The sequence below is a fragment of the Eurosta solidaginis genome, chromosome 5, assembly GCF_040869045.1.
Source record: "Eurosta solidaginis isolate ZX-2024a chromosome 5, ASM4086904v1, whole genome shotgun sequence".
Lineage (NCBI taxonomy): Eukaryota > Metazoa > Arthropoda > Insecta > Diptera > Tephritidae > Eurosta > Eurosta solidaginis.
The window spans coordinates 259,902,125-259,918,509 of record NC_090323.1 but is presented as its reverse complement, the minus strand read 5'-3'; the positions used below and the strand labels follow the sequence as shown (position 1 = coordinate 259,918,509).

The 16,385-nt window shown below is 35.1% G+C and overlaps 1 long non-coding RNA gene across 1 annotated transcript in view; it reads left to right on the top strand.

Annotated features, from left to right (window-relative positions):
• The window catches only part of LOC137253339 (uncharacterized), a 104,041-nt gene extending 102,993 nt beyond the window's left edge, over window positions 1-1,048 (top strand). Inside the window, exon 4 of the long non-coding RNA XR_010953773.1 lies at window positions 932-1,048. This is a non-coding gene — a long non-coding RNA (uncharacterized lncRNA). The remainder of the gene's footprint in view (window positions 1-931) is intronic.
• The last annotated feature ends 15,337 nt before the right edge of the window (window positions 1,049-16,385 follow it).

The window sequence follows — 16,385 nt, the reverse complement described above, 5'->3', positions numbered from 1 at the left end:
AATTTTCGACATGAACAATAACAGAGTCTTAAATGAGTAGAAAATATAGTACCGCGACGGACGCCGCCATCGCCGCGCCAATATTTTTGACACTCGGCGGCGGCGGCGGCGTTTATCGGCGGCATATATCTCTAATACATACACACATGTATTTACAAATGCATGTGAAAGCTAATGTCAAATCCCCGTCACATAAGCAGTTTTTCATATAGATGCGTTTTACTCAATCTTATGCATTATGAGTAGATTGCACGTATTTCTATGGGAAACCGTAGATTGAGCGACACTGGCGCCATCTGACATGAAAAAGTAGCCATCTTGTAAACTTTTGTTGCAAGCAAAGCATAAGAAGAAGAATTTGACATTTGCTTTAGCTAAGGCACACTTTGCAAGTGAAATTATTATTCCCACTCGTTGATAACTTTTCTAAAATTTGTTTTCGCAATTAAAAACTGCAATATAACAATCGAATACGACACAAAAATGTTAGCAAGTATTTTTGTTGAGGAGGGAGAATGTTTATAACAGTGCTTCACGATATTTTGTATGTGAATAGGCAAGGCGAACTAAACTTCAATTGCCAAGTCTGAAGTTCCTTAATTTTTATAAACGCAACATCTTGGTTGATTATGCCGATGTTGCTGGAATGCATAATCTTGTGTTTAACGCATCTATTTATATGAAAAATTTCATTGTGCCACGGCCTTCAGCTTTTGTGACCGCACTGCGCAATAATAAAATGAAATACATTTGTATATACATTGGTGTGTATGTGTGCATGTATTTATCTATACAAGTCAAACGAATAGATAGATTGTTTGTATGTATGTATGTAGGTATATAGATGGGTGAATGAATAAATGAATGAAAGAATGTTGACCTAATTTTATTTATGTGTTTATTTTACACACATTTCTTCTTTCATTTTTAGTTTCATCATTCGTTGTGGCTTGTTGGCTTCCCTCATTATTATTGCTGTTTAGCGCCTTCTTGTTGTTAAATACGGTGTTGTCATATACGGTGGCCGTATCTCATCGATTTGGTAGGTAAGCTTCACACATCCATACATATATTATATGGTAGACAATAGTCGTACATATGACTGTACATATATTCGTATATTAAAGAAAAAAAATGCACTAAGTTCTCTCACCCCTACATGATCGCGACGCAGATTTTCACAGATACTTGCAACAAATACGTAAATACGCAACAAAAAATTGCGCAAGCGCAAATAACGAGTACAGCTTCAAAGTTAATTACTCTGCTAACTGATAAACCTTAAAATAAGGTAACGCCCTGAAGATGACACAAAATAATCACAACTCCAACGATGTTGGGATCATGAACATAAAAATCGAACTTTCAATACATTTCTGTCTCTCACTCTCCTTTTTATACATTTTCCTTATGTTTCCCGCCCATCCGTACTTCCTCTAACTTAACATCTCTCTCTCTCTTTTCTTCAATCACTTCTCCTACATGCACTTCTACTTCAACCGTAAACTCCACCTCGACTTTATGTTCATATTTCCACCTTCCTCTTCCTCTTTTATTTCTGGTCCTACTTCTTACTAATTCTCTCCCATTTTTTCCTGTTTCCATATTACCTGAACTATCAACCTTACACTGCATTTACTAGTACTTTTAATGTCTTTACCGAACTTCGGTTTTCCTGGAGGTATTTTACAACTTTCAGAACTAAAAAAGACACTGAAGATGACGCAAAGTAGTTAAAATTCCAATTTTGTCGGAAACATTGGTATTGAATCAAAACATCCCACTCTCTTACTATTCTTCTTTTTCTACCTTTTTGTGGTTCTCTTCCTTGCTTTCTACCTCTCACCATCTTTTCCCACTCTCTCTTTTCTTATTTGAATACATGTATTGCGTGCAAAAACAAAAGCTACCTCTTCTATTTCTGACTTTACCGCTTTCTTCCCTTTGACTGTTTTTCTTCCACTCGATGGCTAGGATAAATTTTCATACTTTGCACAATTGCGATTTTTGGAAAGAGAATAAATTCATTTATTTAATGCAAATACTAAAATAAACACAAATACGCTACGAAAATGTATAGAAGACACTTTTATAAATATATTTGACAACAAAAACCAGCGACTACCTTGAGAAAACAATCGAGTAAATTGCCAAAGTATTGAGTGACGGCTCTTAACAAATAAAAACACTTTGACCATACTTGCAGATCTAAGTTGCCTTTAGATTTTAAGTAGTAGACTTTGATTTTAGAAACACTAAGCCCAGAAACCTTTCCGGATGATAACCCTGACTTCTGGATCAGCACCACATAGAATGAACCCTCTTTAAGAAGCATGAGAAGTTTGCTTGAAGTCACTTTACTGTGTTAAATCTTAATTTACAGTACCTCCAGGGCATCTTCGTCCTCCTCTATCAACATTACGGCGTTCATCCCTACCTTATTCTCTTGGCCGAAAAATTTAGGGTATCTAGGTATGTATATTTCCAAATTCTCTTGATTCTAAAAAAAAAATAAAAATAAATGTAAGACGCGATAACGTCCGAAGAGATCTAAGGCCGAGCTTCTCTTCCAATTTGCGTCGTGCTCCTCTCGATTTTCCCCACAAATTGGCCGGACGGAACCTACATGTTTTATGCCGACTCCGAACGGCATCTGCAAGGCAGATGAGTTTTCACAGAGAGCTTTTCATGGCAGAAATACACCCGGAGCGCTTGCCAAACACTGCCGAGGGGCGACCCCGTTTAGAGAAATTTTCTTCTAATTGAAAAATCTTATTTCTAAAATTTTGATGTTGCTTTGCCCGGGGTGTGAACCCAGGGCCTACGGTGTGGTAGGCGGAGCACGCTACCATCACACCACGGTGGCCTTGTATTTATTATTGTATTTTGTATTTTTCTTCATGAGCGCGCATAAGTACGGCTCATGATGCAGAACATTTTCCCATAGTCCGGCTGTGGTATTTTTCCTGCCTCCTTGTTGCCTTGCCTTTGAAGGGTAGGAACTAACTTATCTTTTCTAGACTTTTATTATTGTTACACCGAAGTACTTTAAGTCCGAACCGATAGACGGAAGCTCACAGTTTACCTCATCCCCCACCATTCTGATCATTATACTGCGCATATCACACCGGGTTTGTTGCGATCAAGCAGCGTGACAGTCAGGACCTGCTTCATCTCCTTTTCTCGCGGTACGTGTATATCACCTTTGTACCCTAAATATACATCTCATTGACTTTTCAATGACTACCTAAACCTTCTATGTATATTAGTGAGATATGTGTTTTATGGCTGTTTTGTCCCTCTACCAGCTTTGCAGTTATCGATGTGCAGGATTTATCACTATTGCGACTTCCTCGCTAACTCGCCCTCGTGTCTGAAAATGTTTCTCATAAAAGGTGCACTTTTTTTGTTTGGTATGTATGTATGTAAAGGTATTTGTGTGTCTGAGCCAAATTCAAACACACAGGCACACGAGTAATAAAAAGTAAAATATCAAGATAGGAAATGAACTAAATAATCTTTCAGTAAATAGAGAGTACATTCATGTTGTTTGAGAAGAAGAGGCAGCGGCAGCAGCAACAACCGCAGCTAAGGCAACAGCAACGACATACTTAAAATGAAATAAAAAAAATGAAATGTTTTCATTAGACACATTTTTATTTTTATTAGATTGACATGATCCACAGTCGGAGCTGTGCTTTCGTACGTTGCGAGCGATTTGTTGTACTGTGACAATATCGTGTAAATATTTATTTCAACAAATGTGAGCTACTATTGCAATTAATATCTATATTACAGATTTAATAAAATTTAAAATTTTTTAATTTTACAAAAATTTTGTCAAAGTATTTTGCTAAGTGATTTTATGAATTATTTGCCCAGGTACTGTGTGATAGAAGCCAACATGCAATTTTATGATATACCTACAATATTTATTTAAACAAAAAAGAAACAATATGTTTGCAAAAATAAAAAAAATATTAACAATATAAATAAAATATGGCAACAATCACGCACACACACACAAGCACACTCGAACGCTGTATGGAATGAGCTACACGTGCCAACGACTAACGAGTGACCTACTTAAACTTTTTACTGATGCGCATTCAACTATTTAATGCACACACACACACACACACACATGCTAAACATATGCGTGAGAAATTGTGTACGCACATGTGTGTATTTCTATTGGGCGTTTTTTATGAAATCGCTTATGAAGGTACACTATGTAAAGCGGTACGCATTAAATAATATTCATTTTCAAACCGCTCGGCGCTTTTTTTTATATAACAACAACAAATTGCGTTGTGGGAAAATTAGTTTTGTAGCTTTCCGTATAATGGCTCAGCAAACATTTTGGAATTTATAGATTTTACGTTGAATTTTTTTTGTTCACATTTTTAATAACAAAAATTTTTCTGAAAATACCATTAGCCGTGTTTTTTAACACGCGTATATCCGTTTACGCTTAAGCTTTATATGGACTGCTAAGCGACAAACTTTAAATACACCTCTGAAATTGCTGCGCATAAATTTTGTCCTACTAAATTTCAATACGCATTATACTCAGATGTAACTGAAATATGTGTCTTTGTTTCACCCTCTACACTAATTCTATGTATTCTATGTGTGTCCACAATTCAACGCAACTGATTCAGCTATATGTTATACCCTATGGCCATCAGAGCGTTGTGTCTCCGCTTTTCGGTACACCCTGTTGCTGTAGCTAGTTGTTGAACCACAGCGGCTAGATGGGTCTCCTAAGCATTATCTAAGCGAGGATAGGCTTTTTTTCACGCGCAAGCAAAACGTATACGCGTGTAAAAAAAAACACGGCTATTGTTGCAATGCTGAGCAAAATTTGAATGCGTTTTGTAGAAATAAAAGTTTATTTAAAAATTTCATAGTAATTTTGATAAAAATATGTAAAAAAAAAAAGAACTAAATAATAAAGATAATGCTTAATGAAATTTGTAAAATTTAGTATAAACAGAAATATTTTCCTTATTGATATTAGAGAAAAATACTCAGCTCCCGAGAAGCTAGCTGATGAAGAAGTGAAATTCAGAAACATGTCCTAGTAACCATCGCCGTTTGTAAACTTTGCAATTTTTCTCTAACATCAATAACAAAAACCATTGTATAAAGCAATATAGGCTAAATTAAATATTTTCCAAAAATATTTAAAAGATAGTAGAGAACTGTTAGAACTGGAAAAACGCGCTCGGGCCATGAATTAAATTCTAATACTAATCTTCTAAGCTTGTACTAAAAATATTAGACACTGAAAGAAAAATACTGGTAAAATCAACCGAAATACGGGTCAATTCAACCGAAATTTCTGTAAATTTTTATCCATCGCAACAAGATGTTGAATCAGCTGCGCACAAATCATTGATTCGTAATTGACCGTTTTAGTAGTTAAATGAACAAAAAAAAAGTTGCTGCGACAGCTTTGTACGAAAGTACCTATGTTGCGGAATTTGCAAGGCAGATGAGTTTTCACTGAAATATTTTCATGGCAGAAATACAGTCGGAACGCTTGCCGAACAGTGCCGAGGGGCGACCCCGCTTAGGAAAATTTTCTTCTAATTGAAAAACCTTATTTCTAAAATTTTTATGTTGCTTTGCCCGGGGTGTGAACCCAGGGTCTTCGGTGTGGTAGGCGGAGCACACTACCATCACACCACGGCGGCCGCCATATAAATAAATAAATAAATGTAAGGCGCGATAACCTCCGAAGAGATCTAAGGCCGAGCTTCTCTTCCAATTTGCGTTGTGCTTGTCTTGATTTTCGCTACAAATTGGCCGGACGGTACCTACATGTTTTATGCCGACTCCGAACGGCATCTGCAAGGCAGATGAGTTTTCACTGAGAGCTTTTCATGGCAGAAATACACCCGGAGCGCTTGCCAAACACTGCCGAGGGGCGACCCCGCTTAGAAAAATTTTCTTCTAATTAAAAACCTTATTTATAAAGTTTTGATGTTGCTTTGTCCGGGGTGTGAACCCAGGGCATACGGTGTGGCAGGCGGAGCACGCTACCATCACACCACGGCGGCCGCCATATACATACGTAAATATGTGCATACATGTAGTACACAGCATACATAAGTACAAAGTAGAGAGTGCAGTGAGCGTAAAATTCTCTTTGAAATTTTCTCATGTATTGACTGTTCATCGCTGTTGAAATGACCTGTAAGATCAGTTGTTTTAACAAAAAAATCAATTAGATTGATTAGAAATCTATCAATTTCACAGAATTTTGTTAACTAAGGAGCGACAATTTCTCTTCTGTTGAAATGACTAAACTAATTTTTTCGCTTCACAAAGAACTCGGTCGAATTAACCATAATTGGATCAATTTCACCGAATCTCCGTTAAGTCAAGAACAGCAGAACTGATTTGTTGATTTAACTAGCACCATTTCTTTCAGTGAACAAGTAATTTACTTTTGTCAAAACTATCCAAAATTAGAAGGTATGTAGGTACTAAATTACCACAAAATAGTATCCATGTACCAGGGATGCACCTTAACGTTAAGCTAATCGTTTATCAAAAAATTTCCACCGTTTCCGTTGAAACACTTCGAAATATTATCGATAAAGAAATTATCAAGATAAATTGTATCTCGTTTTTAACCGAAACGAAAAGCTTTCGTTAGCGTTAAAAACGTTAACAGAAACGTGATACTTTATGTTTGAATTGTGCTGGCAATGCTATAGCCATGGTGAAGCCGTAAGGTGGCAACAACGAGCGCACATACACACACAAACTCTATGTAATTTGTTTGTGTAATTCGTTGGTGGTAATGTCAAAAATACTCTGAGAAATGTTCGTACTGTCAAAATTCATGAGAAAAGTTGCAATCAGCTTGGATAATGCTTTCACCTTTAATGACTCCGCCATCAATCAGCTTTGCCAGCATAGTTTGAAATTAATAATCAACATAAACGATTTGATTTCGTTTTGATATGGCAGAAAACGAAACGAAATCATTTCGTTAATTTGACGATCTTAACGTTAATAGACGAAACGAAATGACTTCGTTTCGTTTATTAACGTTGATTATCGTAACGAAATGATATCGTTTCGTTGGTTAAGCATGCCTGCCATGTACAGCAGTACTAAAAGTTAAGTAAAAATTTCATGTAATTGTTTTCGAAAAATATAAATAAAAGCTTGAAAAAGGGGATGTGTTAAGTACTCAAATCTAATACAAGATTACTAAGTTTGTAAAAAAATATTTAAAAAATAATTTATTACTGCCAAAAATTTAAAATGCATATACTAAAAACTTGTATTAAATTACAACAAAAGTGCATCTGTTCACCACAGCCTTAAAACAAGGTTAAAGTTTTGTTAAACTACTTTCGATTTAAAGTTCTTCCAAAAGTAAAATTTTAGACTTGAAACATTCTGTCCTGGTTTCGAAGTTTTACTAAAAATATAAAAATAATCAAGCATCAATTTCTTGCCAAAAATCAAAAAGCATGTACTAAAAGATTTTACTAAATTACCACAAAGGTATATCTACTGTACTGCTGTCCATTAAATTTTTTGGAAAAATTTAAACGACTTGAATAACCGGTCTAGTACTAAAATCCTAAGTTTGTGCGAAATATTTTGAAACGATTATTGCATTTTGGCAAAATTAAAAATTCATGTACTAAAAGTTATTACTAATATACCAAAAATCATGCAAACTGTACTAAACAGCAAGATACAGTTTTTTGAACTGATTTCTATTAGATTTCTTCGAAAAATTAAAACAACTTGAAAACCCGTCCTTGTCTGGAACTAAAAGTTATAAAAATTTAAGCTTGCGCTAAAAGTGTTAAAACAATCACTGACTTGCCAAAAGTTAATGCTTTAAAAGTTTTTACTTTAATATCACAAAAGAGTGTCTGTTTATCCAAGCAGCTCTAAAAACGAAGTTGAGACCTCGTCGCAAAATAAAATCTTTTTTTTTTTAACCAGGCTAGCCGTATAAAGAATTTTTTAAGATTTACTTAAAAATTTGAAATAAGTATTGATGTTAGCTAAAATTAAAAGTTTATGAACTAAATTTAGTGCTCAATTACCCCAATCGAGTATCCTTCCATATCTTCAGTACTGAAAACGAAGTTACAATTTGCTGAACTACTTTCCATGTAGATTTCGTCGGTACAAAACTTATAAGAACAAGCTGGGCTAAGTGGCTCTTGCCAAAACTTAAAACTCCTAGCTCTTGTTAAAATAAAAAACAATAAAAAAAATGTACTAAATTTATGTGTACTAAAAGTTTTATGTAACTCGAACTCATGTTGGAACTTTATAATTACTAGTTGTTCTAACTTTTTAACTGAAAATTTTCCTGAAATGCAGAAATCACTGAACGTCGATTACATTTGAAATAGAATAACAGTTAAATTCGTACTTTTGTTTTTTTAGTTTAGTCCGTATTCCAAATTAGTGCTGCCTCGATGAAAAATTTTTTAGCAATAATAACGCCATCTTCAGTTTAGACTAATTTAACATGACAAAATATTTTAGACAAATAATCAAATGAATTCAAAGAAAAAACTTAAAGGCTTTGATTTTGAGTAAAATTTCAATCACAATCATAATATCCACAGGTATTACAGTCGGAGCTATATTGCAATCAAGTACTGTCAAATAATATCGGATTTTAGTTTTAATCAATTGAACAAACAATTACAAAATGTGATTGCAATCAAAATAATTGTAGATCTACAAAGCAAGTTTTCGATCAATTATTTTAAAATCTAATTTCCACAATCGAACAATAAGCAGTCAATTTTAATTCCAATTAAAATATGCTTATGGCAACTCTTGCGGCGCTGCTGTGCACTGCTAAAAAACATTTAAATTTTTTTATAATTTCCATACGCTTCTCTATCCCATAACAGAGTAGGGTACGAGAAGATAAAATATATTCAAAAATAATTTATCTGGCGCTAAAAGCCCATTCATTACATTCGAAACAAAAGCCATATAATAAATAAATGTAAAAATTAATAGCACGGAATGTTAAGAAGAAGAACAAAAAAAAAAAAAAAAAACAGAACAGCTGCATCAACAATACGATGCGTCTCAGCTGTAAATAGCATATTCATAGAAGTTCTATGGCGCTACCACCAACATAGCCCTCCACCATTTAAACACAAACATCGAATTAACATACAGAAAGGGACTCTATGCTAGCATATATATGAACATACACACATAAACATGCAATCTTATTTACCCTCATATAAGCATGCTCACACTCTTACAACCTCTGGCAACAACAAAAGCGGCAACAGCAGCAGCAACAATTGCCCCCCAAACGACGAGGCAGTGTTGCATGCAATATTAAGTGATTCACGGAAACAGCATTTAAGCATCGAATATAAATAACAATAACAAATGCATTAAATGAAATTTACAATAACAATACAAAAGTAAGGCAGTCTGAAATCGGGCGAAATGGAATATTATATTGAGCACGCGTATAACGTTTTTCAGGATTTTTTGCTTTTCGGGAATTTTTCGATTTCAAAGTCCAATACCGGCATCTCGGGATAACAGAGTAACCATGACATTTTTTGAGAAAAGCTTAACATCTTATATTTACAGCCTCATCAATTAGCTTTTCTGTAAATTTGTCCGAAAAGTAGAATAGAAAAACAGTCTTAAGCAACATGTTGCATTAACACATAGACACTTGAAGACAGCCTTCAGGAAAATTTTGCAAAATAGATAAGATACGAAATGGTGACACTTCGAAGTGTGTATATAAAATGTTACTAGTTTTATAGCGACCGCTGTGGTTCTCCGCCTACCACACCGAAGATCCTGGGTTCACGCCACGGGCAAAGCAACAACAAATGTTTTCAATTGAAGACAATTTTTCTAACCATGGTCACCCCACGACAGTGTTTGGCAAGCATTCCGAGTGTATTTCTGCCATGAAAAGCTTTTCAGTGAAAGCACATTTGCCCTGCAGATGCCGTTCCGAGTCGGCATTAAACAAGTAGGTTCCGTCCCTCCAATTTGTGGGAAAACCTTAAAGGAGAAAATTGGAAGAGAAGTTCTTCGGAGGTTATCGCGCCTTATTTTTATTTTTAATATTTCCTAAGACAACAGAGCTAAGTCTCCATGACTAGCTTAGCATTAAAATGTGAACTTAAAAAAATATGACGTTCTGTACCAAGGAATACTCACGCAATGGCTGTACTGGCTCTGTGTTGCTCACAACAACAATTATCGTTTTTGGTTGAGTATCACGGAAAATTCTACACCATGCTCCGAAAGTCAAAATTAATCGCCAAGTGGTACACTCAAAGCTCATGGTAAAATATGAGGTCGACATTGATTCACTGGTGGGCAGCCAAAAAAAAAAAAAAAACAAAAACTTGACGTGTTATACCAAGAATGCCAACGAAACTGCTCAACTGACTCTGAACCACTCACAACAACATCACATTGGCTCCGTTTGGCTCCCAACAATAATTAAATCGAGTTTGTCCGATTAACACGGAAAATTAATATGTCATGTGCACGCTTTAACCTTTAGCTCTTCTTCGTGGAAAGTATCTACGTTACGCGTTCTTCGGTAAAGCGTTCATCCTCCCTGGGTGTTTGGGTGGGAAACGAAACGCCTCGTTAGCACAACAACAACAACAACATGTTGTCCTCATCCATTACCTGAATCGGTGGGTAGTTCGGGTCGGTAATTTCCGCATACTCTTGATTTATCTCATAAAAAAACGAGAATACGTCTGTGTGTACTGTGACCGTCCACAGTTCTTCACCGATCTTGACGCGATTTTCACAGTAGTTTCTCGAGGTCACTTGCTGTTTTTGTGGCGGGGCCACACCTCAGGCAATTTAAATTTAATTTTTCTAAAAACCCGAAGCGATTAAACCTATAATAACTTGTATTCTAAGCGCAGCTGAGTATAAAACCACCAACACAGTCAACGGCTACTTAGTACAATATTAACAAGAAAAATAATGAGAAGCAACATTATGAAGTACGATGCCGCCAATGCAATATTTAGTTACTAGCAGCAATGTAAATTACAACAACTAGAGGGTGAGAGAGAGCTAATAAATCAAAAACAAAAACAAGCACAAACACATACATATACAAATATTTTAATTGAGTGCAATTTTGAGAAGTTCATGCACTCACATATACAAACAAACACCCAAACGTACAGCGCTAAAAGATGTGAACCACCAGCGAAGTTCAGCTAAAAAAAATTGTTGACTGCTGCTGCGGCTATGGCTGTTGCTGCTCGGTATATTGAAGGTGAGAAACTGGATTTGCCACATTCCAACACGCGCCCCATTTCTGCAGTTGCAATCAACTTAAAATATGCGGCAAGAACAACAAACGCTAGCAGCAACAGCAACAACATCAGCAAAAATACATTGAGTAGTGGACTGACTGGCGATAAGAATCTATTACTCTGTTGGCGGGTTCGGGTTGGTGAATGCCTTACATGCAATCGCTAATATGAAGTTTGAACTTTAATTTTAGAGAATGTCTTCAAAAACCGAGGGGAGAATCTAAAAAGTGCTCATATTAAGTGTGATATAGAAGTAATAAATTTGTAAATTGAAAATATATTTCTATGATAAATTAATCGCATGGGGGAATAGCCTACTGTAATATGTTGTTATGGACTTGCAACCGAAACAAGGACAATTTCTCTATATTTGATTGAAAAATGTCACCCCAGCAGCATTTTCCAGAACTTGAAGAACAAAAATATTACACAGTGATTGTGTATAAAATATATCTCGCCATCTTTCGAAACAAAACTCCGCGAAGAGTCGCATATTAAATTATGATGTACTAACCAACCTACAATTTTCAGTCTTGATAAACTTAATTCCTATCGATTCATTGTTAGCAAAAATTACTCAGGCTTAACCAAAATGTTTTTGATTTTGGGGTTGTAGTACCTAAACAGGCAGATCTTACTTTGAAACTTGAGATATTGATGTTAAAAGTTCTTATTGCGATTTTTTTTCACACATAAACACTCGAAATAAATCATACAAACATTTTTTCACATATTACATTTTTCGATTTTTTTGAGAACGTTTTTAAGATTTGTACGCATAATTTCAATTACTAAATTCATAGAAGTTTTTTCTTAAAATATCAAAAATAAAAAAATTATATGCCCCTATTACCGTTTACAACTCAACTCTGATTGGGTTGAAATTTCGCAATTTGGTATTACGGATTACAACTCAACCTGTCAAAAAAAAATGTCGGTTGAGTTGTCTAGTCTAACAACTTTTTGTGGCATTACCGTTTACAACCTTGTGTTGGTGTAGTTGTCAAAGACTTCAAAATCTTACAACTGATTACTAGCAGTTGTCTCATACAATTTTGCAGTTGTTTTGAAAAAATGTTAAGTTTTAGAAGACGGTTCACCACCTAATTTTTAACAAAAATTTTCAAAGTTGGTATCAAAAGACACGTTTCGACCTCCGATTTAAGAATCCGAAAACAAAAATTAAAAATTTTATTTCTGTCATATCATTTCGGTTCAAATTTTCATGTGGTTGTTGTATTTTGCCGGATTTTTTGTACACACTAATGCAGAAAGGCGTTTGATCCACCCTGGGTTATTTTTACAAATCGCGGGCAAAGGCCGCCAACGCAGTAAGATGTTCTGTGCAAAAAAACTGTGCATCGGACCTCATATTTCGGAGCCTCTCGGGCCATTTTGTGAGTTTTTGTAAATATCTTTCCACAGAAATAAAATTTTTAATTTCCGCTTTCGAATCTTAAAAACGGAGATCGAAACACGTCTTTGGTACCACCTTTGATAAGAGTTAAATGGTGCACGGTCTCATAAAACGTTACCTAATAAAAACAAAAAATTGAAAACCGGTAGTTAAACCTTTTTTAATCAAACAAAAAACAACAATTTTGTATGGAAAAAACCACGTTTAAATGAAGGATTACATTGAATAATTTTTTGACTCTATGGACGACATTCCTAAGTTGGACGAGGCTGGCCGCAGTTCGGATGCAGCCAAAATAGGTGAAATAATGCGAACATGAGTCCCATTGATACTAATTACTACTCCTGGGAATCCTGTTTTAGAGTAAAATACAATTGTTGCTGGTGGGTTTTAATCCACTTCGCACAAATATGCTCCTCAATAATATCTAAAACCAGTCCAACACCAAAATCATTTCCACAGCATATTTGATAGCTGCCGTCAGCAAGGAATCGGAGTGTGGCGCATAATTTTTAAATACGAAGGCGTATGCAGAAATGGTCCTTAATTTTGTTTAGTAATGAGCAAAATGCTTCCTTTCAAATCTGCAAAATAACTTCATGAGAAGCTGATCATTTGTCACTTAAACATTTTCTTACTTGGTGCTTGGTAGTTCCAAGGGATTGGAATGATCACGCGAATGTTTTCCGCATTCGCGACATGTCAATCACCAACATTTTCGCCATTATAAAATAGATTTTCATATAATTTCCGTTTTGCTTTTATTTCGTAAATGCTTAAATTTCCTGCACAAATTGATCAGCTGTTCATTTATCTGTCAAATCATCACTTTCTGAAGTTGGCAACTCAATTCAACTTCAACTGAAATAAGTTGTAATTCGTAATACCAAACAGGAGTTGAGTTGTCTAAAAGTTGAGTTGTTTTAATTACAACCCAACTAAGTTGAGTTGTTCACCGTAATAGTGGCAATAATTTCATATACGAAATTTGATAAAAAATTGCCACAGCTATTTTTCTGATCGCTGGAGTATATAAAATTTAAATTTGGTATGTATGTAGATATAGATCGAGTTGCGTCCAAGGCGGATTGAGCGATCATAACTGGATATCTGCCGACGTAGTCGGTGGCTTAAAATCATCAATACAAAGGGGGCGTGGCACCTCCCATACAAATGGGCGTTTCATATCTCGAAGAATATTCATGGCAGAAATGTAAAAATTGGTAAGAAGAAGATCGTGAGTGGGAATGATAGATGAAGCTGAAGCAGTAGTGGAGGCGGAGAGATTGCATATAAATAATAGTGTTATTGGAGTTCATCGGCAGTGTGATTGGAAGTTGGAATGGAAGTGGGTTTGGAAGCGCGATAATTGGTAATGGAAGAAAAAAAGGGGAGGGGGTTGGAAATCTGTTTGGAGCACAATGCAATAGATGAAATACTCAACGACATATTTTGAGCGATGGCTTATCTACGAATTTGACGCCTTTCACTTCTCACTATCGATAAACTAAAATATCTTTTGAAGAGCAAAAAAGCAAGTTCAGAGGATCGACGGATTCAAAAAGGTTTTGTTTTACTCTGCTTGTATCGATAAGGCGGCTCCCCGAAGGTTTTAGGGAGTTTTATCGATGTTGTTGACCCTTTGCGTAATATAGTTCGGGTATGATGCGGAAAGTAGCACCATTAAGGTACTTGAATAACCATCTCAGTAATGGTTTGATGTGACCTCGTTGCTACTTCTGGGTCATTCATTCCCTCCTTACGTGTCCTTCTACGTCACGTAATGGTGAGGTTTATAATGGGTTTTGCGAAGCTATAAAGTACGCTGGCAACCGCTGAAAATCATGATGCTACACAATCCTTTGAATTCTGATTCAAGCGCTCCTAGATATCGCTTATTGGTAACACTCGTCTTAATCTATGGGTATGGTTTTTAACGTTGCAACAACAACATCAGCCATGTCTTCTTCATGGAATTTTTTCTTAGAGTGGTGAAAAATTTCAGTTTGTCAGGAAACAAATCTATTTTGAAAGTTGATTTTGGGCTACAGCTATTGCTTTTTTCTGGAATGGCTTCGTATGCTTAGGAGACTAGTTCGGAATCGTTTCAGAATAACTTTAGCTCTACTTAGGCATGAGTTTGGAATAACTTTGGGGTTATGCCAAAGAGGATAAATACAATAAGAGCCGTCACTCGTTATTTTGTGGCGAGTATCTCGCTGGAAATTGAAAAAATTGATGCCGAATGTTTTTTGAGAGGGACATTTTTAATTGTCTCGCATTTATCCATGCCGTGTAGGCCTCTTGTGCAACTGTGATTTTTGGAAAGAGAATTAAATAAATTAATTAAATACAGTCGAAAAATAAACACAAATACCCCACGAAAATGTATGGAAGACATTTATAAACATCTCGCCCAAAAAAAAAAGTAGCGACTACCTCTCAGTATACATCGAGTAAATGCCAGAAAGATAACGAGTGACGGCTCTTAATGTATTTATCCTCTTTGGTTATGCTCCATTCTGCATTCATTTTCGGTATTTGTCAAACAAAATTTGTTAGCATAACGATATTATTTCTAGAAGTGAATTTTACTTTATTTTCAGCTATTTTTGAAATTATTTCTGAATCCTTCAAAGATCAGCTCGCAATTTTTGTGGAATAATTCCGTACCATGTAAAATTGGTTCTGTTATAAAAACAGTTGTGATTTGTTCAGAATAGTTTTACCAAAGTTTAGCGAGATCGCTTTGAAAGACTTCGAAATTATTTCTTCGTTTCCAAATCATTTTCAGTATTTTTTTAGAACTGTTTCTAATATTTTCAGAAGCATCATTTAAGGATAGAAATTTAAAAGAATTTATGAATAATACGATGAATGGGTTTAAAATAATCAAATTTCTTAGTAAATAAAAAAAAAATTTAACATATCCGGTTTTAAGAACAAAAATGCTGGCCCTGCCTGACTCAACGTATGAAATTTGAAGAATAAATGTGTGGTGTTTAGATTTGACACATTTTAGATCTCAAATTTTAAAAATCTCACTGCTGTGAAACAAATAATTTACAAATTATAATACAAACATAACAATCAATTATGAATTACATACATATATACGTACCGAAACATACAGAAACACAAAAGAAGCATCGTGAAAAAAAAAAAAATAAACAATAATAAAAAACTTAAAATCAAACAAATCTTGCGTTAAAAACACATAAATTAACAAAATAAAACAAATAAAAGACATGATAAAATTAATTTAAATTTATTATAATTGAAAGTTGAAAAGTGCGAACAACAATGTGTCCGATAAAAATCACAAACCAAATAAATTTACGCATGCATACCGAAATTTGTGTGAATATTTGAGGTGAAGACATTTTCGTTTTGTTTCGATGTGCCTCATTTAAACGAACTTTTATACACGGAAGCTGTGTTAGCCTGGTTGGCCCTACCAAACGAATTTCACCCTAAAACTACGTAACAATAATAAATTGTATTCTTAAAAATTTATAAACTTATTAATTGCTGTGATTTGAACTGATTTTGTGAAATTTTTGATTTGAACACAAAACCGGTTTTCGATTTGATTTGGCTGTTTGTTCAACAAGTGAGAT